General features: G+C 32.1%; 1 protein-coding gene and 1 non-coding gene across 2 annotated transcripts in view; both read right to left on the minus strand.

The window, feature by feature from the left end:
* CCDC178 (coiled-coil domain containing 178) overlaps positions 1–25,453 on the minus strand; it is a 630,290-nt gene that overhangs the window by 177,020 nt on the left and 427,817 nt on the right. The gene's annotated exons all lie outside the window — the stretch shown is intronic.
* Positions 18,407–18,509, minus strand: LOC141552334 (U6 spliceosomal RNA). The gene has a single exon (XR_012485134.1). It is a non-coding gene; the product is annotated as a U6 spliceosomal RNA (small nuclear RNA).

Below are 25,453 nucleotides of genomic sequence, written 5' to 3' on the forward strand. Positions count from 1 at the left end.
GATGTACATTCAAAATGTGTTTTCCTGTATATTTTATAGTGTAGAGAAAAATAATTTTAAGGAAATTAGAGATATAAAAGTTAATTAAATTGTGCAACCATGTTCGTTTTCTTAGGTCCTGATGATCAATATATTTAAAAGAGTATAATCAAACCTCCTCTCTAGCTGAAACAAAACTCTATCCTAAACTGCCTCAACATTCTTGGGATTAAATTATACTGCAGGTCAAATAATAAGCTTCAAACAGTAGTTTTTTTCTTAATACATGAAAAACTTTAAAATCCAGTATTGTAAAACAAATCTCCAAGAGTTGAGCTAGAATTACTATGGATCTGAGGGAGGTTTTGAAAGTTCCACTTTGTCTGGAACAGATAATCAACAATGGCAATTAACACATCAATTATTTCCAGTCTCTCTTGTTCACATAGGAAGTAAATTATCAGCACTTGTATCATTTCATTTAAAGGACATTGCTGTAGGGAGGGTTCAAATAAAGAGTTCTAATTTTTGTGTGTTTGCAGCAGAAGTATTTTCCTGAGGGATTTTTTTATTGTATTATAGGAATGAAATCAAAATTGCGATTTATTTTTGGGTACAATTGCACCATCATAGCAGATACCTTTTAATGGAATCAACCCTCTATGGAAAAATAACGATTTTCTTTGTCATTATTTTTCTTAAGAAGGGCATCCAAATTCATTTCCCCATAAGTTTGTTATTTTTTTCTATGGTGTATTTAATTTTGGAGGCTAAATGATAAAGTGATATTGAATATTAAATTTATGATATCACTCATAACACCTTTCTTCAGAGGGATTTGAATCTATCAATAAATATTTTCTTATTACCCTTCTGAACAATCCTGCAAGCTAAGAAGTAAGGAAAATTTTCACATTTTAGATAATGAAACTGAGATTCAGAATTGCTAGGAGGAATTGTGGGAGGGTCAACAGTGGTCAAGTATACACAGCCAAAGCAAAATGGAGTGTGAATAATTATTCCGTGAAATGTTGAGGGAGAATAGGCTAAAGTGATTTTTTTCCAAAAGTGTGTATGAGAAAGAATTGCCAGATATTTTTTCTTTGATGTCAAGAAAGCTCTTTGAGAACTTATGCAGAGCCAATCTTTACTACTTAGGTTATGTATAGAATTTTAGGATGAGAGTTGAAAGTTGAAGGGCACTTCTTATATCATGGTAATAAATTATAGTATTTAGAGCAAAAAGGAACCTTAGAAATTATCTAGACCAGAGGTTCTTAACCTAAGGTTCATGAATTTTTACTAAAATATTTTGATATTTAAATTCTAAAATATATGAAATTTATAATTTTCCTTTTCCTTTTTCTTTATAAAAAGTTTTCTAGATATTTTATTTATAATTCTATTTGTTTTATTTTGTGCATCCAAAAACACTGAGAAAAGTTGCAGTCTTCTGAAAACTACCAAAAAGGCTCTTGATACATACACAAAATTAGGAATGTAAGATCTAATCTAACTTCTTCCTTTACAGAGGAGGCCCAGTGAGGGGGAAATAATTTGCCATCACACAAAAAATACAAAAAAAAAAAAGTACCAGGAATCATACTCAAGTTGTCTTTTTTTAAAATTTAAACCATCTTTCCACCACTGCCCAATAAAAGAGAGGAACTGTACAGAATTGACTTATAGAACTTAGAATACTGAATCAATGTTTGGGACCAAGAAAGATCAGACTTAACACATTCTAAAGAAGGCCAGAGATCATTCTTATATAGTTTTTTTCAAACTTCCTCATACCTTTGTGAGTTCTCTATTTTATGAGCAATCTTTTGAACCCCTTGTCACCTTCCTGGGAATTAAAATGTTAGGAAAATCTCCAGGTGAATTTTAGCTTTCTTTAGGAAATGTATAAGGAAAAAGCTAAACTGAGAAAAGAATCCTGTTGGAAGAATAGGTGATATCAATGAAAAAGAAAGGAACAGGTTTTTTATACTATCTTTTGGAGAAAGGAAAAGAGTGAATAGGACCAAGATGAAATCTAAGAAATATGTTTCAGGATTAATATTCCATAGATCCCAATAAATGTGAGTAGAAACAGTATAGTAAAAGAAAAGAAAAAAGAGAATGTTAGAACTGAAAGTAAACTAAGGTATTGTAGCTCAAATCTTTCATCTTGTGGAAGAACAAACTAGTCCATCAGAGGTTCTGATTTCCCTTAAATTTCACATTAGCAAAATTGGGATTTGAATCCAGTCTAGTGACTTCAAATCCATTCTTCTTCCCATCCCATACAGAACATCATCTCTGTTGCCTATTTTCTGTGCATTTCTGTAGGGAATCTGGATGTCTGAATGATCTAAATTGATTTACTATCTTATACATTGTTTCAGATATTGTATAATTGGCATCTTTGAGAAATAAAAACTAATCTAGCCCTTCTAGTATTCTATTATGAAGTAGGTTATAGCGGAAGAATCTATCTTGCTGATACTATCTAATCCAATTAGTTATAGAGAGATCTGAAATCACTGGCTCTACCATAATTCACTTGGCTCTGCGTGTTGTAGAAGTGGCTTATGGCTCATTTGTATGGTTGGGAAACAGGTCTTTAAAACCATTGTTTGATGTTTAATCAAGTACACTGCTTTGTCCCTCCCCTTCAAACTGCCCAGACATTTAATCTATTTGCTACTCAATGAGAAGTTGATTTAACTATAATCCAACTAGAAGTTCTGAATAGAGGGTTTCAAAATTATATTTTAAAATAATGAAGGCAAATATTCAAGTACAGTTCAAATATTTCATGTCTGTGCCTGACAATAAGTTTCTAAGGGGTAGTTTTAACTCCCTCTGCTAAAGATTTAGCAAAATAAAGCTGCTTGTGAAAGTAGTAGGTTTTACCATGATAGAAAATCAAAGTGGACCTGAATATATATGAAACTCACCCTTCAAAAAATGTTTTCTGTTGATATGAAGATTTGGAAAATGCTTCAACAGCAATAACTGGGATGGACGCTGGGTTGTAATAATTTGGATACACTTGACTAATGCAGTTATTTGCAATGAGGTTGGCGCAGTGCCCAAAGCAGTGAGGAAACAAATATAGGCAGACGTTTGCTTTAGCGCCTTCCAAGACAGCCAGAAGATTTTTGTTCAGTCCAGGGGTACTGAGCAGGGGTCACTACTATGGACTTGAGTCATCAACAATGCCTCAAATATTTTTTTATAGCTCTTTGTTAAATTCACCAATGTGTTTTATGTAAAAATGCTGGTGAGGCACGAACATTTTTAATCAAATTAGTATGCAACATAAGGCAGCTGTGTATTCAAATGGGTTTTTTAGCAATTTGGTTGTTTTCCTTATAATAACAGGAAAGAACATTTTGATTTTGAAGGTGACAGAGGCAATATTACCAGAATTAAACAATCTGAATTAGCTTTTTCATGAAATGTAATATGTTTTATGCTTTTAGATGGGATGCTTCAGTGCGTTCAGATGAGCCTTTCACTGTCACAGTCAATGGCCAGGAACAGAATAAGCTCCGGAGGTAGGATTATCCTCAAATTTAATTTTTTTTTGAGAAGAAGCTAATGGCAAATGTTTCTAGCAAACTTTAGGTTCATCTATGTTATAACCAGAGAACTAAGACAGGATATTAAAGGAAAAAATAAGTATAAATTAGTAAACAAAGTTTGACATTTTGCTTATGCTTAGAATATAATGTTTAAAAGGAGCATAATCCTCCAAAACATAAAATGGTATACATGTTATAGAGTAGCTGTTATTTTTTCTTTATCACCATAACTAAATGTAAAAGAATAAAACAGTAGAGAAGTAATAAAAAGAAGAAGTGTTAAGAACTTAACTTTAAACAAGATGACAAAAATTAATTCATTAGGAAAAAAATCTGTAGGAGTAGATATATACTTGAAAGACATGTTATTCATTTTAATTACTATGGTTATAATTATAGTACCTACTACAGGTGAAATATTCATAAAACTGTATTCAGATTCTTGCCTTCCAGAATTGTCTGGTCCTTGGCCAGAAAGATTATAAAATATAAAATTTCAAATCTTTGTAAATATGAGAATAGGCATACGAAAGAACCTAATATTTTGGTTTGTTTAATCATTTTGTTTGTTTTGTTTCCACCAGGAATGAGGTTAGCAAAAATGCCTATTCTTGAGACCAAGTCTCAAAACTTTGGTCATTCTATGTGAATCTAAAATCCTTAATAGTATTTTAGGCTCTCTGTTGTGCATTGACACAAGTACTTGCTAATGGTTTTGCTAGTTTTAAGAATAGTCTTAAGCTCCTTTTTCATTCTTAAAGCTTGACTAAGAGACTGAAATGAATATATAAATGGAGAGAAATACAGATTTCCAATAAATGTTTAGTATTAATATAATCTGGAATTTCCAGTGCATGGTAAATAATTTTTTCTTCTTCTTCATACCAAGGCCACATGAAACTTTTATTCTGGGAGGTCACTGAACACCAACATTTTTAGCCCAGGGCTAGGCTAAAAAGTGATTAATATCAATTACTACAACATGGCCTTGGGGACATGTGAGCTAGTCTCAATCAGAATAATGCTGCCCTAATAGAATAATCAATGCATGCACTGGGGGCCACATAGACACTCTACAAATATTAGAACCAGCAATGTGATTGAAACAGGCTGTCACTGTTCTAGTTGAATGGGTCTCAAAGCCATCTGCTACCTGGACATCAGCCTGAAAATCACAAGCTAGGATTCACAAGATAATCCATTTGAACAGTCAACATACTGTGATGGATTCCCCCTGAACACTTCAATATAAAGCCCCAAATGGTCATGGGAACCTGTAGACAGGCCTAATCATATTTAGACATCAGTAGACATTTTTTCCTATTCATTTGTGGGGCAAATTTGTTCAAGGGAATCATATGGTTGGGCTACAAATTCTGGCAGGGAAATGGATTAAATGAGACGGAAATCAGAGACTACCTTAGGCAAGTACTATGAGGGGAAATGAAATACCATCTTCTCCTTGTAGAAAACAATGAATAAAGAATGAGCTACAGAGAGCCTGAAGCTTAGTCATGTGCCTGGCAGGAGATGACAGTAACCAAAAATGGCTTTTCCAGGGGCAAAAAAATGAAAAAGATTTTAAAGGGAAAGTATTTAGAGTAAATCAGCACATTGACTGATTACCTATAGTCTCCAGGGGCTCTGAAAAAAAAATCACTGATAAAGCAATAGAAGTTAAATAGTGCCTGTCCTCAAGAAACTTATATTTAGCAGTAGGGAATGAAACAAAGGGAAAATTAAGAGTAGTTCTGACTCGTTCCAGTCTTGTAAATCTCTGATATTTTAGGTTCAATGTTGGGATGAAATGAAATACATATAGGTCATATAATAATTAACAAAAGTTAATACACTTAGCTATTAACTAGGATATGCAATAAAGATATTACAATATTTAGTTTACATAAATTCATCCCTCCTCACCTCTTTATGAAAAAGTCTCTGGCTCATAGGATGAAATTCTTACATAGTCTTGGGACATCCACAAAGTCTGAAAGTTCCCACCTCTACTTTGGTAGGTCTTGTTATGCCCTAGATGACCAGGAAACTAAGTCCAGAAAGCCAGAGGCAAATCAATAGGAAGCTTAAGCTAGAGCCTTAGCCTCTGAGTCAAGTCTTAGGAACAGCTACTCTAAAACATTATTTTGAAGGATTGCTGAATCCCCTTAGGTACAGATCCTATCACAGATTAAATGTTAAGTGTCATTTTACTTGCAAACTGAGTCTAGATGTTTCATTTAAAAAACAAACAAAAACAACAACAAAAAAAAAAAGGTCCTAAATTTATAGGGTAATATTCATTTTGGCAGATAGGATTACATTTTCACATTGATAATCATTATAAAGTTAGAATTAAATAATGATAGAATCTGGTAATTGTGATTACTCCAACAAGAAAAGATGTTGCTCCTAGCATTAGGACTTCAGGAATATTATGTAAGTGTTATGGATACATGTTCCATAATATATAAGACAACCAGGGAATGCCTCAGTGCTCAATTAAAACAAATTCTGGCCTCCCTTCCAAAATTAATGCCTACTCTGGCATAGCAAACCCATCATGAGTCCAAAAGATTTTCCACCTTTCAGTACTTGCCTGATTTTGTATCCTGTTGACAAACTTGAGAACCTAGTCTCATTTCTATTCTATCATGAAATATTTAAAAGAATCTTTACCAAAGATCAGCTCTCACGTGTATGACATGTAGTTGGTGTTTAAAATATACTTGTTGCTTGTTTATTTGATAGATAACAATTTTAAATTAATAAATTCATTTAATTATACACAAATTTATACACATTTATAGGGAAAATATTTTCTAATAAAACATTGATAACAATCATCAAGGTTTATCACAAATTATGAAATATTATACCGAAAATTAAGGAGTAGCTAGGCTACAGTAGATAGAGTGCTGGATCTGGAGTCAAGAATACTTAATTCAAATCTGGTTTCAAATTCTTTCTAATAGTTGTGTGACCCTGAACAAATTATTTAACCCTGTTTTCCTCAGTTTCCTCATTTGTAAAATGATTTCGAATAGGAAGTAACAAACTGTTCTAGTATTTTTGCTAAGAAAACTACAAAAAGTCAGACATGGCTGAAATGACTGAACAACTACAAAAGCCAAATTGATATACATTGAGTTAAAAAAGAGAGAGAAGCACAATGTTTTGTCCCTGACCTTTTTATTAGTTGATATAGAACTCTCCACCATGAAAAATAATTGCTTTAGTAATTTACTTAAAAAATTGTCAGTCAACTAGCATTTAATTTGTTCTCTAATCTGTCATAAAACCATGGTAAGTAAACAAATTATACTAATAAATAGTTTAGGTTATAGATCCTCAAAAAGGATATAAAATAACAGAAAAGTTTCCAAAGACTCAAAATGATTGAAGAGATTTTTTAGATTCCTAATAAAATATAGTAGCTTTCTAAAGAACAGGAAAAGTGAGAAGTGATATGATTAGGATGCAATATTCTATAGGAATAACATATCCAGTTAGAGATATAGTAAATTTGGATCAATTTGATTTAACTAATACAGATACACTGAATTTAACAAACTACCATGAAATACCTGCTGTATTCAGAGCATAGAACTAGATGCTAAATGAAATTAAAAACTTAGTTAAGACACAGTCTAATATGATTTATAATCTACTAAGGGATAGTTATGAAGTCTATGAATAGAATTAAATGCAAAATAATATATTAGCTATGCAAAGTCTAACTGAGGAAATGTGCAAAAATTTTATGGAATAAAGCATATTTACTCCTCTCTGCCATCCCACCAAGTCTTTGGTCAGTGGCAACAAAAGATTCTTTTTTTTATAAGTTCTTATGTAGCTCATGTCAGCTCTGATGATTCTATTCCCAACTTCCACTTTTACCAATAAATTAGATTCTGCTGACTACATCTTCCTGTCCCAATCCTAGGGGTACTATAGAGTAGGGCTTCTTAACTTTTTCCATTCACAACCCCATTTCACCTGAGGAAATTGGGGTTAAGTGACTTGCCCAGGGTCACACACCTAGGAAGTGTTAAGTTCTGAAACTAGATTTGAACTCAGGTCTCCTGCCTTCAGGGCTGGTGCTCCATTCATTGTATCACCTAGCTGCTCCGACTGGAGAAATTTTTTTGTGACCCCAGATATATAGGTATATAAAAATAGGCATACAAATCAAATATTTACTGATAGTAAATCATAATTTTGTGATATCTACATTCAATTATGAGACCCCATATAAACCACAGTTTAAGAAGTGGGGCTCTACAGTTAGAGGTAAATCTTTAATGTCATCAGAGAAAGGTCTAATCAGTATACTTCCCATAAATTATCAATTAAGAATGAATTTAATCAGCCAGTCCTAAATGACTCTTAGAAAGGAATATTTATAAGATGATACAATAAAAATGAATTTCTATATAATATTTCCCTCCAAAAAAATCTCCCTCAAATGCATGGAGTCCAGGGGAAAGTAAGCTCAAGTGAGGAGAGCACATGTGGCAGCCAAGTAGCACAATAGATAAAATCCTGGACTGGGAGTCAGAAAAACCTAAATTCAATCTTTCCTCAAACACTTAATTGCTAAAAAAATTCAAGAAAAGTTAGCTAACTATGCTGCATTTCAGTTTTTATATTTATAAAATGAGGATAATAATAGGGCCTCTGGAGGCTGGGAGACTCAAGTGAGAAAATATATGTAAGCCAAACCTTAAAGTGCTATATAAATACTAATTATTGTTAGTGTTATTATTGTTATCATTAATATCTCACACCTTCTGGTTCCTGGATATTCTATACCTAGGATGCTCAAGAAGTTTCCCCTTTAACATGCTAAGTTTTGTTGGATCCTTTGAAAATTATGAGTCAGTGATACAGACACTGCTACCAATTGGGGACCCAATTTAGATCATAAATGCAAAGTCCAGCATACTCTGGATATGGGAAACCTGTGAGGTTCTTTTCCAATCAAAGGGCAGAGGAGAAAAACATAGGAGACGTGAACCAAAGATGAAGGACTCTCCTCTATCTCATCCAACAAATAACTTCTCAGGATTATATTAGAAAACCACAGGCTCAAATATCTGGAAAATCCTCTTTCTTCTTACTTTTCTTTATAAATGATTCCCAAAGATGGGATCAAGTTCTCCACCCTACTAAGACAGACTTCTTGTATTTCAATTTTTTCAGTGACTTTCAAGGGCTTAAGTGTGAACACTTAATTTTTTTTAATCTTTTGGCTTACTGAGATGTGTTCTTAACTACTTTAGGCATAAGAGCTAAAATCTTACAGTTAAATTCAAGAAACTGTTCATTCCAGTAATTAATAGTGTTAGCTAAGAATGGATAAATAGAAATTGACAGGGAAATTTCTCTTTTTTAAAAGAAAATTTTAGCTAAAATATTTCTAAGGAAAGTAAATTTTTTTCATCTGCAAAATGAGGAAGCTGGGATAGCTGATCTCTGGTTTCCCACTTCTGGGCCGTCTCTAATCATATAACCTCTATCTGAATCATAACCACTAACCAGCTCTCCATTAGAATCCCTTGGCACTTCTAAGTCAGTTTTTGCCTTATCTTTCTGGGGCCCAAGCTTCACAATATTCTCCTGCCTGTTACAAACTATGGTACAGCAAGGAACCCCTTTTATGTACTGACATTGAATGCAAGGCCTTTAAAGGCAAGGAGCTATCTTGTTTGTGTTGTTTTTTTTTTTAACCCTATTGTTCAAAACACTAAGTAAGTAGGATATTGGAATCAGAAACAGATCACCCTGCTCTCAAAAGATAAAGGGTACCAGACTAGAATTATACTTATTTATCCCTAAATATTGTTAGTGTAGGAGAAGTAATTTTTAGGTTTGAGTTCTTAATCACTATCCTTTTTATGGAGGAATACACCAAAATATATAACCCTTCCCACCAACTTTTATTTTCACAAAGAATAGTGAACAGAAAATCCATTTACACCAGAAAAAGAGGGGAGATGGGAATATACTCGATAATTGACAAAATGAATGAGCTCTAGTCAAACAGAAAGAGTCCAGATTTTACTCAAAGGGGTCAATTCCCTGAAGTCTCTAGTGTAGTAAGTTGTAGATATTGACAGCTTTTTTTCCAATCTTTCTCTCCCTTCAAGGAGCTCTCCACAGAGACTCTGTGACCACATTTCTACATTTTAGAAGCAGAGGATCAGAATCTCTTTTTATCCAAGTTCTCACTAATTTCATCCCTTAAGTATGTGAAAAGCAATGAATTATTAATCTGTGAGTGGAGTCTTATATAAATGAACTTTTAAGTTGCAGGTTACATATAATTTTCATACAAACAATTAGTGTGGGTTAATCTTTCCTGCAATATCCTCTAGAATAAATGAATGATACAAAATATATTCCCTGTGGTCTCAAACAATGAAAAAGAAAAAAAAATCTCATTAGTTTTCCCCCCACACAAGAAACAGATTAGATTTATTACTCTTACTATTATTACTAATACTAATCACTACCACTCCTATTACTATGGTTATTACCATTACTATTACTACCACTACTATCAATAAATCAATCAATATACATTTATTAAGTACATGCTATATGCTAGATATTACAATACTATTATGCTAGTAGTAATAATTAACATTTATATTGATTTAAAATTTGCCTAGCTGTCATTTGATTCTCCCAACTATACTATAAAGGGAGTTCTTAGAGAAAACTGATTCTCAGAACTATTGAGTACTTCTTCTGTTAAGTATAATGGCTATATTCAAGCAACAAGCCTCAGAGGCTGGAATTCATGTCTTCTTGTCCAGCCCGCTGGCCTCCTTCTACCAAGGAGAGGAAAGTGAGCTTCATAATCTATTTTCTGGTACCATTGCTGATTCTCTAATTATGTAGAAGCTAGCTTCCTTTTCAAATCAACTTTATCTCTACATAAAAATAAATATAAAGTCAATTTTTTCTACATAAGTCTTTTCTTTATACTGTCAATGGGCATATTATTCTCCTAGTTTTAATTATTTCATTCTGCATCAGTTCATATAAATCTTGCATTTTTTCTTCTCTAAACTCCTCATATTCATAATTTCTTACTGCATATAAAAATATTCCATTCTACAACAAGATATCACAATTTGCTCAGTCTTCCAATTAATAGGAACCCTCATTTTGTTTCCAGTTCTTTACTAGAAAAAAAATACACCTATGAATAATTTTGCATATATTGGATCTCCCATAAGATACTCCAATAAGTTATTGGATACTCGATTGAATAACATACCATAAATTCTATGGTATGAAGTCCAAATATGTTTCAAGAAATTGCTATACTATTTAAAACAGAAAATACAAAGGGGTAGTTAAGGTAGTAATTTAAAAATTCTTATTTAATATAAAAACAATCATTTCTTCTCTATGTCAGAACTTTGTCATTAGTTTATAACTATGTTTTCATTTTAAAAACCAAGTATGTGAGAAGATCAAGGCAATAAAAATGGAACAAAGAAAGAAGAAAAAACAACCTTTAAGAGTACATGACATTTAAGAAATATCTAAAATTCACCTAAAGATTTGTCTTAAGTAATGTTTCATTTTTTTCTTTTTTCTCTGTTTTGTACATATGTGTAGTTTCATCTGTATGGAGCTCAATAGTATAGAATCTCTCTATGCAGATTGGCATCATACTGCATATAAATTATAATTTTAGAGTGTATCCTGGGACAATGAAATTAAGTGGCTTGTCCACATTTACAGACCCTTTAAGAGGCAGGATCTGAATCGAGGACTCTATAACTCCCCTTATATTACTTCTCAATTGCTACATATTACATTCAAATTGTCAAGAGTTATTGGAAGAGTACTAGTCCCACAAAAATGAGCATTCAGTAGGCTGCAAAGTTCATTAGAGAGATCTATATTAATGAGGCATTGCTCCATTAGAATTATTCATTGTGGAAAAGAGAAATATAGTATCTTGGTTACCATAAATACACTAAGTATAGATTACCAATTTTCAAGGAATCAGAATGAGAAACTGCATTTAATACAAAACACTAAACAGAACATGGTTTAATCTTTCTGTGATGTTTCATAGAACGTCTTTTATATGCAAAAGTGACAGTTGAGGGACTTGGTAGAATTATATGTTAGTAAAGTTTTAAAATTACAATTTCTTATAAATGTTTAGTTGTTTTTCATCTTTTTTCTCTAGTAAGTCCAATAAGTTTAAGCCATTCTTGAAATTCAGTGCAACATCTTGTTTAAAAAATATTAACAGAAACATCTTATACTGGTGCTTGGGAGAAGTTCAACTTAGTACCCATTCTCCTAATATCTATGCCCTAAAATAACTTTTTATATTCCTTGTATGGTAACTGCATGATCCAGATCTGGCTTTCAACAGTCACATAATTTTATTTCATTTTAGAAATTAAGACCATATGATTTCAGAAAGACCTAGAGAGACTTACATGAACTGATACTAAGTGAATAGATCCAAGAGAAAATTGTACACAGAAATAAGATTATGTGATCAACTCTGATAGAGGTGGCTCTTTTCAACAATAAGGTGATTTTTTTTTTTTTCCCTGAGGAGGCAATTGGGATTAAGTGACTTGCCCAGGGTCATACAACTAGAAAGTGTTAAGCATCTGAGACCAAATTTGAACTCAAGTCTTCCTACTCTAATCATTGGGCCACCTAGCTGCCCCTCCATAGACTTGTAATGGAGAACTGTGATGGGAACTGAATGTGGATCACACCATAGTATTTTCATCTTTTTTATTGTTTGTCTGCTTTTCTTTTGTTTCTCATTTTTTTTCTCTTTTTGATCTGATTTTTCTTGTGCAGCATGATAAATGTGGAAATATGTATGGAAGAATTGCACATGTTTAACATGTGTTGCATTATTTGCCGTCTAGGGGGAGGAAAAAGCAGGGAAAATTTAGAACACTGTTTTGCAAGGGTAAATGTTGAAAACTATCTTTGCATGTATTTTGAAAATAAAAAGCCAATATTAAATAAAAGAAAAATGTAAAGGAAAAAAAAAGAAATTGGGATCATATAAAAGCATTTGTGAATAGTTACTACAACAGTGAAAAATAAAAGTTTGTCATGCAGAATCTGACTGACTGCTCCAAAAGGGGGGGGGTGAATAAAAATATAATTGAATGTTGTATTTAGTTGAAAATCATGTTACTCTCAGCTAGTATCATTCAGTTATAGTCCCATATATATGTTAGCTTCATAAATTGCAAGAGCACATATCTGGCCAACATCTATGTCATGATGGTAAACTAAGGTCTTAATTTGATATCAAATCTTTAACATAATCCTCTATATAAAAAAATAAGTACAATGGACTATTTTTTTAAAATGTTCTTCCTAAACTGATTTATAGTTTCAGTCCATACCTTGGTTAATTTTTTTTGTTTCATTTGGGCAGGGTTAGTTAGGGGATAGATAATATCTTCTATACACATACACACATACACGCAAACACACACACACACACACACACACTCACCCATAATCAATCAATGCTAGATGTTCTTTGCTCCTTTTTATTTCGTTTTAGATTATTGACTTTTTAAAAAACTCATATGTGTATTTTTCTAGTTTTATTAAGAAATCCTTTGGCAGTGTTGCTGATATGGCACTGATTAGTTAAGTTTATTTAGTTGGCTATTGTCACTTACATTGACTCTACTATCTATGAACAACCAACATTTCCCCAAATATTTAAGCCTATATTTCTACAAACATTTATGTCATGTTAGGATACTTCTGTGTGCATCTCAATAGGTAGAATTCCAAAGGGCTTATGCATCCATTAGCAATTTAAAATAGAATTTCTTTATCTTGTCTTGTTTGGGATTTTATTGGTGTTATGCAAAAAAAAAAAAAAAAAAAAAAAATGTCAACTGCTGTGGATTTATTTCATATGCTGAAATTTTGTTGAAGTTATTAATGATTCCAACAATCTTTAGTTTACTTTTTTAGGGTTCTTTAGGCACATCATCACATCATCTCTATCATTTATCAATGGTGATTCTTTTATTCTATTTTGATTGTCATTATTGGAAAACCATTTCTGGTACTTTGTTAAGCAGAAATGTGAAAATGGGCATCTTTTTATTTTTGAAGTAAAAGATTCTGGTTATTTATTTTGTCTTTTGTTCATATATACAGGAAATTCTGCTATAATATGACATAACTTTTCCTCAAACCCACCAAGTTATGCATTTTCTTGCAATAAAAACCATAGGACTTATGAGGGAAGTAGAGTAAGGGGCACAGAACTCAAAAGTTTCATCAGTGATATATAAAAAAAATACAAACTTAATTTTAAACATTAGCACCATTTTAACCCATGTTAAATGGTTAAAAATACTTAAATACTATATTAAATAGCATTAAAATCCATCACTTCCGGCTGCTGCTCAGCCCATGCCTCAGGCTGTGGGAGTGGGTTGGGCAGGCTGTGTCTCTGGATCTCTGGGCCAAAGAATTTGGTGGAAAGCAATGAAGGAAGCTGGGTGTGGTAAGGAGCAGACCTTGTCCACTTAGAGCTCCTCTTAAACCAGAAGATACACAATATGGCCCTTTACTTTGAAAAACACATGAAGTTTGTGGAAATAGGAAACAGATGTGTTGCAAATTATGAGTTATAAGGAGGGGGGCAATTTTCTGCATTTTGCTATTTCTTGTGGTAAAAATAATTCAGAAGCAAACTCAAATTTGAGTTATCTGGTTTTGTAACACATTATAGTAAACCACATATATATGTGTGTGTATACATAGATACATTTATATACACATATACACACATACACACACCCACTCTATCATGGCCATTTCTTTCTGTTTTCTAGTGTTTTTAAGTAAAAATAGGTGTCATCTTATTAAAAGCTTTTTTCTGTATCTATTGATATAATCATAAGATTTTACTTTATTATTAATATAAGTTTATAATTTTCCTAAAATTTTCCAACACTGCATTCCTCATATAAATCCAACCTGAATATAGTATGTCATATTTGTGAAATGTTGTTTTAGTCTCTTTACCAATATTTCATGTAATTTTTAAATGGTTATTTATATTAATAATTTAAATAAATTGTTAAATATAAAACATTTTAAATAAAATTATTTTATTTAATTTTTGGTTATTTAAATTCCATATTTATTGAGAATTTGGTTTATATATTTCTTTTACTGCCTTGATCTTCCTCAACTTATGTATCAAAGGTAACATCTCTGTCAGAAGGAATTACCCACCATCTTTTTAGGGTTAGATACTATACTTTTTAACACATTGTAAGATTATATTAGTTTTTTTGAAGGTGCCTTATCATGCTATTGATTCATTTACTTTATAATCCCCTTTCAATATGTAACTCCATGGTGTCAGGAGTTTTTTGTTTTTGTTTTTTTCTAATTTTTGTTTATGAATCCTTAATGAATAACATAGTCCCTTGACATAATCAAATATTAACAAATTCTTTTTTCAATTAACAATGTATTTTACCCATAAACCTGATTTTTTTTTTTCAAAAAGAAAGGGCAAACAGAGCAAATAAACATTTATGTATAACCTACTGTATGCTAGGAAATGTGCAAAATGCTTTCAAATATATCATCTCATTACAAGTTACAAGATCTTTGAGATAGGTGCTATTATTATTCCCATTTTAGAGATAAGGAAACTAAAGCAAAACTAGGCTAAGAGATATGCCTAGGATTACACAGCAAATAAGTGTCTGAGGATGGATTTGAACACAGGTCTTCTTGACTCTATCCACTGTGCTACCTACTTGCCTCAGGAGGCCTATTATCATAACATAATTCCTCTATTTAATTTTATAAATATATATATATATGCATATATATATATATATATATATATATATATATATATATATTTGGAGAAAAGTACTTATAGATTATGAGGGGGAATGAAAAATTTTCAGAGAAAAAACAAAGAAAGAACATCTGATTGGTCAGCATAAGGACTAAGAAAAGATTTTTGGAATTAGGAGTCTTTAAGGTAGAATTTCAGACAAAGTAGGAATGAAATAAATACCACTGAATATTTAGAATTAATAATTATGACTCTCTTCTGGAAGAGGAAGGAGTTGGATGTTCTAAAGATGCTGCTGGTTCTCCAAGAAATGATTATCTGTAACATTTAAGGTGATGGTTATTTTATGAAGGGAGAGAACAAGAAGAGATAAGTTAATGGTGGTTAGTGATACCATGCTGAAGAATGTAGAAATAATTAATTTTAACCTGATAGCATATATCTAAAATATAATAAATTTTTCAACACTGTCAAACTGGAGGACTATCTACTTCTGATGATTCATGTGTAACAACCCTTCTTGACCACTTGGTCAACCCATGCTCACACTCTAATTTTGGTGTTCCCAAAGGACAGCTTTTACTCTCTTCAAGGTTCTAGAGATGAACCTTGATGGACTAGGTTTCTAGCAGTCTTCCTCATGAGCCCCCACCCGTGTGTTTTGCATTTATTGTCAGTAGCTTAAATTAGCTTTCAGGCAAGAGTACTTACTGAGAACATATAGCAAGAACAATGGTTACAAAAATATTTTCCCCAAACCAGAGTATACTCTCCCCATGAATACAAAAGGTTCTTGTAGAGAGATAGCTCAAATTTAGGGTGTGTTGGCAATGAGTCACATGTAGTATACACAAAAATTACATTGTGATTGATTACTGGTAGTCCTTATGAAGGACTTCACAAAATCCTCATGAAGTTGCTCATAGGTATAGTTTTCTACTGGTCCTGAAAGATTATGCTTCTGTTAAATCTACACACAGCACTTCTTTGCTATGAGAATTTTCATTTCTGAAGCTATAGTTGTCCTCAAGTGACTTCTTCTGTCATTAGTCACTACTATTTTAGTAGCTATTGTTAGTAGTTGGTCATTGGTATAACCTCTAATGAAATCACTGTATCTCCTAAACCTACCAAATAAAGTAAATATTCCTCTCTCAGAATATAAACAAGAAAGATTAAGCAAACCAAAAATAGAAGTCCAAATATTCATGGTGACCAAGTAGAATGCATGGCAACTACTCTTCTATTTTGGCATCCTTGGAGCATCAGCCTGAAGCTTGTTGCCTTCTAGATAGGAGAGAGGGAAAATAGAGTTATACACTCATTTTCTCAAGGGACCTTCTGTTTATCTTTGATATATCTCTTTTTGTTTCCAGCTGGTTGTTCTATTTCCCACTAGTCCAGTGTATCCAAAAACATGGGCTCTGGGGAGGAAGGAGAAGAAAGAGACCCCTTTCCTATACACATAATTATATGTATGACTTGATCTTGCCAATGAATCACAAGATATCTCCTGTTTTTTATATATGCCATTCACTCAACTGCCTGAAGTCCTCTAGTCGTTTTGAATTTATTAAAGGCTTTTCTACATATTGTCATAAGGTTACAGGGAAGTTCATTAATATTTATTTGTTTTGTTCATTTAAGAAATAATGGACCCGATTTATACATGAAATGTGTATGATCTTTGAAAAGAACTAATGAATTGATGATGATTAAATTCTTGAGCAGGAAATTGAACAATATAGGTGATGCTTTTATCTCTGCTAATCATCAAGGCAAAGACTTTCAAGGAAAAAAAGCAAATTAGGAAAGTGAAATGCTAGTCAAGAAAATGTTGGCTGAGAATGGGATTTGGGATTTCTGGACTACATTTACACTACAAGAAAGATAAGCTCTCCATCAGGGATAGATAGTCAGCACAGTCAGTACAGTTCTGGACTTGAAATCAGGAACTGATTTCAAATCTGAATTACATATTCAGCTACGTGATTGATTCTAGATATGTTATTAAACCTCTCTCTTCCTCAGTTTCCTCATTTGCAAAATGGGGATAATAGCACCTATCATTTAGGGTTGTAGTGAAACAATATTTGCAAAGTGCTTTGCAAACCTTAAACTACTATATAAATGGTAGTTATCATCATCATCATTAAGATAATTTAATTAAGGACTTTAAGGATTTAGAAGACAAAAATCAAAAAAGGTTAAGAAAATGAGTTTGAAGAAAGTATATCTTTTTAACTTTAAGGCAGTGTTATGAAGCCAGAATAGCTTTGCATGCTGAAGGAAAAACTGTAACCATCTCCAAGAAAGTCTAGACAGATAATAAGAAATCAAGCTGGCCAAACAGAAATATGTACAATGTATATCTATTATTTATCTACATATATTTATGTGTGTATATATGTGTCTGTGGAGAGAGATAGAGAGAGACAGAGACAGAGAGGAGAGGGAGAGAGAGAGAGGCAGAGAGAGAGAGAAAGACAGAGAGAGACAGAGAGAGAAAAGAGACACACAGAGAGAGAAGAAACAGAGAGAGAGAGAAAGAAGAGAGAAAGAGCTAGAGAAAAAATAGGGGGAAACCCACTAAGAATAGAAATTAGGCCAATAAAACATCTTCAAATGTATTAGACAAAAGAAGAGAAAGCAAAAATAGTTTGCCATCATGATAGGCAGAGAGAGAAAACTGGTAGGAACTCAATCAATATGTGTTGAATGGAATTGACTTGTTGAATTGCAAAGTAATTAACAGAAGGCAGTAGAAATAGGCTGAGGTTTTTTATGTCTTCTTTACTTTTGTCTTTTCAGGAAAAAAAAAAAAAAGCTATAAATAGTTGATTGGAGCAAGTCATGACCATGAAGGAAGTTTAGAAAACCTAAATAATAAAGGAAAGCTAAAGTTCAATGGTATCCAGAGAAATTAGAGGTATTCAAATAAACATGAGATAATAGACATCCTATGATACTGAAGGCCAAGCTATTAGTCATTATTTTGCTTATTAATTTGTGTATCATCCTTGTGCTAAAGCCATCCAAATCTTTACTATATCATTTCAATTTTAGGACATGTGCCATGAAAGCACATTATTTTTGGAAAAATTCATAAAGGGCCGATTAAAAGGAAATATGATGGCCATTAAAAAAAAATAAAGTCAGCATTATGCTGGTATCTGGGAAAATATTAAAACATTCAGATTATTTCCAGTCTTCTAGGTTGACTATGGACACTATGAAGAAATAAACATGACTTTTGGCATAGCTAAAACAATAGTTTATTCTTTGATAGAAAAGCCAGGGTATATATAGAAGGTAGAAATAGCAGAAATATTTTATATTGATTTCAATCTGGACTTTCACTTGTATACATTTAACATTTTTGTTGATAACATCAGACCTTTACTGACAGGGGCTATGCTATCATTTAATAGATGAGTGTCTCATTTAAAGATTCTCATCAATTCAGTGACTGAGTTTATCAGATCATCAGTTAATTTTTAAATAGATCAATGTGTATCAAACAATTCTTTTTTTACAATTGTTCCAAAGGCCCATCTACACAATATCTTTTTAATTTGCTAAAGGCACAAAACTACATTTCAAATATAGCTTTTAAATATGCAAGTATTTAATAATAAATTATTGAACTGAATTAGATACTCTAAAAATTGGTGATTCAAATTGCTATGGATATTCCCTGAATTCACATAGATTACAACCCCTCTCTGTCCTTGAGAATGGTCTTCTGGATGTGTTTTACTTAAAAGAAATCCACCAATGGCTAATCTTTTAGGAATGAACTTCTCTGCCTTTGGAAATCTTTATAAAGTAAACTAGTCTAAGAGAAAAAATTTTAGAAACTTTAATTTGATAACACCTGCTAGAGATCTTCATATGCTAATAGATCAAGAATCCGATTCTCTTCCAGACCATGAGAACATTTATAAAGGGATCAAATGTATCAAATTATACTAAATAGCCTTATTGGTCCAAATATGGGTTGTACATTTACTCAGTTTGTATGAAATTATCTTGTATCAAATTTTCATGTCACAATTTATAGTATAGGTGTCATCATTAGCAAAATGTGAACTCCTTGAGTGAATTTTCATTTTTATCTTTGCATCCACTTAGCTTAGGGCCATAATAGGTGCCTAAAAATGTTTATTGATTGACAAACTATTGTCCAGACACAAGCCTAGAGAAATTCTAAGAGGCTTCTTATTTAGGTGGTTACAAACTCATTGGGTCTAATTTTAAAGTTACATAGAGCAACTACAAGAATTTCTATATTACCAAAAAAATCACAGAATTGGTTTGGATAGTATGTGTACCATCATAACTAAAATTATAAATCTTTGAAAAATCAGCATATACAACTATAACAGTAGTAGGAAAAGACAAAGATACTATAACAATGAGGTTAATTATTTAGTTAAGATATATATATATATAGATAGATATATATAGATATAGATATATATATGTATGAGAAGGTGCTTATTGCTCAAGATTCTACTTTTAAAATGGCAAACTGTAGTCAAGAGATGATTTATATATTAAGATTGAAATGGGACCTAAGCATTTAGGAAAAGAGTAGATTTTTGTAAGAATTAATTAGAAATAAATGTAATATATTTTTAACATATTAATATGTATTGGTCTACCTGCCATCTAGGGGAGGGGATGGGGGGAAGGAGAGGAAAAGTTGGAACAGAAGGTTTTGCAAGGGTCAGTGCTGAAAAATTACCCATGCATATGTCTTGTAAATAAAAAGCTATAATAAAAAAATACAAAAAAAGAGAAAGAAACAGAGTGTGGATCACAACATAGCATTCTCACTCTTTTCGTTGTTGCTTGCTTGCTTTGTTTTTTTACTCATTTTCTTTCATTTTTATCTGATTTTTCTTATTCAGCAAAATTATTGTGTAACTGTTTAAATATATTGGATTTAACAATAAAAAAAATAAATGTAAAAGGAAAAGATCATGAAAGTCAGGATAGAGAGAAGTTTATTGTCAACTAAATAAGAAGAAAAAATATTTAAAAACAGCGTGGCTTCAAGCTAAGAATATTAAAACTGTTTTTCTGACTATTTGTAGAGAAAATATGTTCATATCCAGCAGTGATCATGTTTTAATATGTTTTGAGAACACACAAAATATTAATAGTTTAATTTAAGGTCTATGTCCTCATTTCCCACTTATTTTCCTAAAGGATTCCTATTTTTCCTATTCATTATTTATTAGGCTTTATGTTAAGGTTTCAATACACATATGTATATGTATTTATGTATCTGTCTGTATATATATGTGTGTGTGTGTTTCTGTATATGCATATGCATAAAATATCCCCAAAAGGAAGATGTTTCTTAAAATACATTATCTTAAGATATGGAAAATATATATATATAGCAATTTTTTGCTTATATTTCAATTAATAAATATAATAGCAATTAAATTAATTGCTATTAATGCTCCTTAAAGGTCATGAAATATCCTGAAAGAAATTATCATTACATCTTATATAGGGCAATGATGAATTGCTTTGGGAGGGAAGAAGAAAATATATATTTTTTTAATTATAATAGTGAAAATCAACTAGCCAGAGCCACCACTGACACTGCAGTGAAGAAAATAGAAACAGAAAGGAAAGAGAGAGTCCCCCACTGCAGCAGAAACAGAAAAAAGTACCCTGACCAGGATGAAGATACAGGCTTACCTACCACATTGTGGAGGAGACATGTCACAGTGGGGAGAAAGAAACAATGAGAGAAAATACGGCAGGGAGAAACAAAGAGGCACTGGCTGCATCAGGGGAAGAGACGCAGAGCAAGGGATTCAGAAACAAGAAATATAAACAGTGCATATTCTATCCTGAATCCTGGGCTGGGCAAACTCCCTGGCTATCTTTTGGACAGCCCTGCCCCATCCAATCTACATGCCTTCATCCTTAATGATCACACCATCCATTCACTGCCTACTCTGTTGGAAGCGAGTTAGGATCCAGTGGCGGTATCTCTCCAAAGACTGATATAAGGTTATCAGGAAGTCACACACGGCTTCTGATGTTGGCTGTTTTCTATTTCCTCTTTAGCTTTTTGAGTTACTGACATATTATTGCAGTAAAACATATGTAGGGTCAATTCATGCTGAATAGTTATTAGAAACCATGATAACAAAAGTCATTACACTGCAGTTCAGTTTTGACAGTAAAATTTCTGCAACATTATCACAAATCCTCATGCATTAGTGCAATGATCCTTACTATAGTTTCATATTAGAATCAAAAGACTGCCGTAGCATGCTTGATACAAAAAGTCATGCAAGTCAAGTTCTTTCTGCTTTCACAGATAACACATTTTTTTTTCTTCTCTTTTCTATGTACTTCATTCTGCATCTTTGTTTTATATACCTTTCTCTGCAGTACATAACTTATCTCCTTTTTAAAAGGGAAATTTTTCTGGAAAAAATATCCATGTATATATTGTATAACATACACACACAAACATACATATACATACATATTTCTATACAGACAGACATAAACATACACATGTGTATGGTAATCAGGACCAAATACCATTCAGTTATAAATTATCTAATATTAGAGTTGGCCACAGAGCATTCAGTCCCCTTGTTTTATTTTATGATTCATTTTGATAATTTAACCCTGCTTTCTCCAATCATTTGATTTGTCATATGTATATAGGGTAGATGATGGGTAGGTATATATGTTTATAAATTTATGTAGAGATTAAATGGAGTGGGACAGAATAAAATTTAAGATGGAGCACCTTTTTTTTACTCTTTCTTTTCATAAGAGATGCTGGAGGATTCCCCAGCTGACACAAAGAGAATAATATTATTGTATAGTTATCTGTCCATATTTACTTTGCCAAAGTCACATACTACTAGCAAACATATTAAGGATCACATTTGGATCATTTTTTAAAGATGAATTAGCTCAAGTTCTATTCGTAGCAGTATGATTCAAAGAGGTGACATATGGAGCAGAACCAAGGAAAGAGTTAATGCATCTCCACAAATAGCCAATTAACCTCATCCTCACCAGTAATCAGGAGCACATATCCTCAATAGGGATAATGATAAGTACATTGACTTTATGGAAAGGAGATATGCTATGAAAAACTGACCACATGTTGATGAAATTAATCAGATTTTAAATATCTTAGTGAAACACTTGTTTAAAAGAACTAAAATACTTTATAAAGAATCCATTTGAGGCACAAGTGATGTCATAGTTGACATCTCTATTTTTTAGTTCAGATTTTTTTGAGGATTTTTAAAAGTGGCATGTGCATAGAGACACACTAACTTAATTCATGATGAAATGCTGCCTCCTGTTTACAGCAAAGAAAAGCAATAGGCAAATTCATTGACTTATGCTTTTATTATTAAAGATAATTATCTGTTTGTTTTAGATGAGGTGTTCTGAATTCAATAAGATAATTGGTGGCTATCAGTAAATGGTAATGTGCCTAAATGGTATTTATTTATTTGAATTTCACAAGGTGTATTTCACATCAAGAAAACAGAATGGCCAATTCTTTCCTATGATATTGTTTGCAATGAGAGCAGAAAAGCTAACATGTTATTATGCTTTATAAACCAATTGTAAGTAAGATGATCATATGTGAAGATAGCACTAAGTATTCTTCTCTGCCAAAGAACTAGCAATAGCTTATTGTGAGTCTTCTTTGTGTGCCCGTAGAAATGTCTGTTATACCTCTTTATATTCTGGATGCTGATGGGGAATCAAATCAGAATCAGCAGCCTATGCAATCAGACCATTGGCTAATTAGAGCAAAAGTAAAAATCAACATTAAATTAGAAGGAAAATAATGAAAAGAACACGCTGTAATTGCAACAACTTCAACCTGAGCTTTTAAAAGAACACGATAATGCTGAAAAAGGTCAAGATATTAAACTTGATTACCATTTCTTCTACAAGCTTAGCCAATGCAAAACAGTTTAGTTTCCATAATGAGGAGGTCAAAATATCACAGTAACTATGTTAGACAGCAGTCAGTTGAACTTCTTGCCAAGAAAAGAGACACAATAATCAAAGACAATGTTTTAGAATACAAACTCATATCTAAAAATACTATCAAAGATGACAGAAAACAATGAGCATTATTGTCTAATTATACAGTTAAAAGCAATAAAAACAACAACAAAAATTCTACATACATAACAAGAATATCCTTGATGAAAATATGTGAAAGCAATAGGCTTTTGCCAGTAGTTCTGTATGACAAACTAGATCTTTACAATCAAATAGCTCAATAAAATAAAATAAAAATTCACTGCCTGGAATCTTATTGGTTCATTATAAAAAAAAAAATTAACTCAGTACAGCAAAATAGTCTTAAAAGCCTCTCCTTCAACAAGGTGTTCCTGGTAAATATATTAAAATCAGACAATATTCCTTGATAAAATCAAACACATTATCAAGCAAACAGGAAGCCTTAAGTTCACTGATATAATTCAACAGTGTCATAGAGCAAAAGTGTTAAAATACATGGGCCACACATCCAAATGCTACCTGAATCATACAATAAAATATAGATTACATTAGTATGTGGCTTTTTAAGTCAGTATAGACTGATAGGGATCTTTAAATACAGTCTAATGACCCCCCCCATTTCTACTTCATAGCACTGAGTGTGCTTTCTAGAAGGTCCAAATGAGTTATTTTCCTCATAAATGATGAAATTTTCTAAAAATTGGTTATTAATATTGTATTGATTATATCAAATTTAAGAATATTACAGAGCTTTCATAATAATATCCATAATTAGGAGGAAAGGAAGGGAATACACATTTATATAATACTGTGTGTGTGTGTATATATATATACACATAATAAGCTGTGACGAGTATCTTATAAATATCTCATTTGCTCCTCACAAGTAGCATTTGAGGTGGGTGCTTAGGAAACTAAATTTAGTGGGTTTTGGAGTTTTTGTTTGTTTGTTTGTTTTTTCATTTTTAAAGGTACTGATATTTCTTGTATAGAAATTTTTTCGCTATCTTTATATTTCTGTTTCTAACATTCAATGTAGTTTTCTTTGCCCCAAAAGATATTTTATCACATTTTATTTGATAAAAACAAGCAGCTTTATTTGCCACTGTGGTTCCCCTAAAATCCATAATTTCAGTGATTCATTCAAACTTTTCTGTGGGTCTGCCTGCTTATAATCCCATCTATTCTCCTTGGAGTTGTCTCATAGAAATCATGATGCTACCAGAAGACTAACTTTATTATTAGAATAAACTTCTATGTCACTGCTGGAGAGCTGGATGGATAATTTCAGAATCATTTTTTTCAATTCTGTACAGCTACTAAATACTAACTATAGTTAGTAAATAATGATCAAATTACTATCATAAGGCAGAATATAATATAGCTGTATACTCTTACACTGAATGTTGTTCACAGTCATATTATAGGGCTTCAGTTTCTCCTGGATTCATAATGTCCCTTTAACACAAAGTATACTTTCTAAGTTTTTTAGGGATACTCCAGTTGCTTTGGCTTTATTGTACTCCCACTTCTGACAAATAATGGATTCCTGTCCCTAAGAGTGCTTTTTTATATTACTGAAAAACTTCTTGAACTTAAATGATGGGGTAACAAAAATATGACTTTTTATCAGAAAATGTTTGATTTGCATATTTCTTGGGCAAAAAGGGGTAATGAATGGAAAAAGTTTAAGAAACCCCGTATTATTGAATCATCAGAGGGAGATTTGACTTTTAAATGGCAAAGAGAATGCTTTACTCAGTGCAATATACCTGTTTAAAGGACTAAGGAAAGTGATTACAAAAACTCTTGGTTTTTGTACCACTCTAAGGAAAAAAATTTGAAAAGAGCAGACATGCATGGGAAACTGGCCACATAATGTCTATGGAAATGCTTAAAATTTAGAAAATGCTAGAATAGATCTCATCTATGAGAATTTTTTTTCCTCCCTTGGCTTAAGAAGAGCTACTATCTTGCTTCT

Source organism: Sminthopsis crassicaudata, chromosome 1, assembly GCF_048593235.1.
Source record: "Sminthopsis crassicaudata isolate SCR6 chromosome 1, ASM4859323v1, whole genome shotgun sequence".
Taxonomy (NCBI): Eukaryota; Metazoa; Chordata; class Mammalia; order Dasyuromorphia; family Dasyuridae; genus Sminthopsis; species Sminthopsis crassicaudata.